Source organism: Ranitomeya imitator, chromosome 2, assembly GCF_032444005.1.
Source record: "Ranitomeya imitator isolate aRanImi1 chromosome 2, aRanImi1.pri, whole genome shotgun sequence".
Lineage (NCBI taxonomy): Eukaryota > Metazoa > Chordata > Amphibia > Anura > Dendrobatidae > Ranitomeya > Ranitomeya imitator.
Window position 1 is genome coordinate 460,380,457 of NC_091283.1, and position 2,859 is coordinate 460,383,315.

Sequence of the window (2,859 nt, forward strand, 5' to 3'; positions counted from 1 at the left end):
GGCCTTTCTGGACTGCAGTAGATCCACTTTGTGAGAATTTGAAACTCCCTTTTTTTGGGGGAGACTGACCCAAAACTCAGGCACAGTGTATAAAACAACGCAATCTAAGTGGCAGAAAGTGGCTGGCTGACATACACCAAACTAACAGTACTGCAGTAGATCCACTTTGTGAGAATTTGAAACTTTTTTTTTGGGAGACTGACCCAAAACTCAGGCCCAGTGTATAAAACAACGCAATCTAAGTGGCAGAAAGTGGCTGGCTGACATACACCAATCTAACAGGACTGCAGTAGATCAACTTTGTGAGAATTTGAAGCTCCCTTTTTTGGGGGTAGACTGCACCAAAACTCAGGCCCAGTGTATAAAACAACGCAATCTAAGTGGCAGAAATTGGCTGGAAGATATATGAAAAAATACAAGGACTGTAGTACAATTTCAATCTCCCTACAATGATCTCAGGAAAAGTATGGCAGCAATAAAAAGGACTGCTGCACACAAAAGTGTGGACAAATAAACAAGATAACTGTGCAGAAAGGAGCAACAGGATTTTTGCTTTTAAAAAAGCAGTTGGTTTGCACAGCAGAGTGCAAACAGCAATGCAGCTATCAGGGAGCCTTTAAGGCAGCCTAATAAGCTACAGAGCTGATGCACAAAAATATAGCCTCCACTGTCCCTGCAAACAAATGCTGGTGTTGGACAGTGGAAATCGCTACAGCACAAGCAGTTTCAGGGGTTAATCTTCCCTCCCTAACTATATCCCTTCTTCTGATGAAGCTGCGGCAACCTCTCCCTATGTTATGATCGGCAGAAGTAAGATGGCGGTCGGTGTGCACGCCCCTTTGACGCCGCAGAAAGCAAGCCAATCACTATCATGCCCTTCTCTAAGATGGTGGGGACCGAGACCTATGTCATCACGCTGCCCACACTCTGCGTCCTCCTTCATTGGCTGAAAAATGGCGCTGAAAGCGTCATACGAAATGCAACTTTGGCGCGAAGATCGCCAACCTCATGGCCGATCCCACACTAGGATCGGGTTGGGTTTCATGAAACCCGACTTTGCCGAAAGTCGGCGATTTTTGAATTTGTCTGATCCGTTTCGCTCAACCCTACGAACAAGATCACCCCATGTCCTTTCATCAGCTGTCAAAAGAAACAATCTGGAAGCACAACAGGAAGACCAAATAATTGGCAGAATTCTACCTTATGTGGACCAAAATCGGTTTCCGAGCAAGTGAGCGAGAGATGCTGAGTCACCAGTAGTAGCTGCCTTATTTAAAGAATGGGCAAAGCTCTATTGCAGTGCAGACAGTGCATCTTGTATTGCAAAAGAGGACAGAAACAATAGTTATGCAAGAGAAAAAAGACAGGGAGCGCACATGAAAAGGACTTGGTGGTCTAGGGGGCTATATATCTGTTTGGGCCAAAGGGCCACTCACCTCTTGGGGTTGTGCACCCCTGCACAACCCCAGTTTGAGCGTAGAGGTGAGGAGGATCAAATCTCCATGCTGTGCAGCTCTTCCTGGTGAGATCACGGGGTCCGGACACGTGACCGTAGGGAGGCGTCACAGGAATCCACGTCACCACAGGTCATTGAGCCAGAGCAAAGAGGATGCCAAGCCCAAAGCTGCTCCTGCCATGTACCCTCGAAAAGGACATGAGAAGGGAAGCAAAAATAACGCGGTACCTTTGTACCACCTGAGGAAGATGGCATGTCACTATTGAAACGCATTGTGGAGGGAAAAGAATTATTAATAAAGGTTTGTGCCTTCAACCATTTTTAATACATCTCCATCTGCCTTAGCGCTCCTAAAGATCGGGTTAGTTTTGCTTCCCCAGAAACAATAGTTAGTGCTACCTGGAATATACCATTGGTTGGTCTTCCAAGAACTCCATGAAGACATGGGACACAAAGGAGTAGAAAGAACTACAAACCTAGTTCTTGAATGTTTCTTCTGGCCTTATATGCAAAGAGATATCGAGAGATATGTGATCAGAGTGTGTGGTTGTTTGAAAGACAAACGTCCTAATACACCAACCTGTGCACCTATGGGCTAACATCCAAACGATCTACCTATTTGAGACGGTTTCAATAGACTTTCTGCATTTCGAGAAGTGTAAGGTGTTAGGGCTAGCGGAACGCACCAAATTATAAGAGAGATGGTATAAGGTGCATTCGCAGCCCGGGGTCCACCGTGCAGAGATGGAACCTGCTGCTGAGTAATGACGGACTATATGGCAGTACAATGTGGATACACACATGGGTTAACTTCACCCTGTGTGAAAGAAGCAAACCCTGTTGCGTCACAGGGCCGGGGTACCGCACCAAGAGCACAAGCAAGGAGTCTCAGGACTCTATCCCAAGACACTAGATTAAAGTACGTTCAGACCACTTGCGTTCGACACCGCAACTGGGGTGTCAAAGTAACAAAAAATATAACTTAAAGCACAAGAGTGCGTGCTGTGCCGCCTTGGCGGACGCCACTAACCACCCAGACATGGGATAGGAAAGCGCTATATAAGCGCATGGCGCCGCACTGGCGGTTACAGCAATAGACGCTGTATCGTGTGTCTTTATGTTGACAGCTTAGTTAGACGCTAGACAGCAAGCATCCACCTTTTGCGAACAGTCATACACAAGGGAGGGGATTTTAAAGAACGACTTGCACTCATCAACACACACACACGATTCCAAATGTACACTAGCGTATGGCCGTGCGGCCATGCAAACCTTTTATAGCTGCAGCAAGAACAGGACCTTCCCAGAAGGATCAATGGGAGTCAGCCACAGAAGAACACCTTCAGGACCTTCCTAAAGGACAATTGGATTTGCTGCAGTATCTAAGCATGTGACCCTTGATC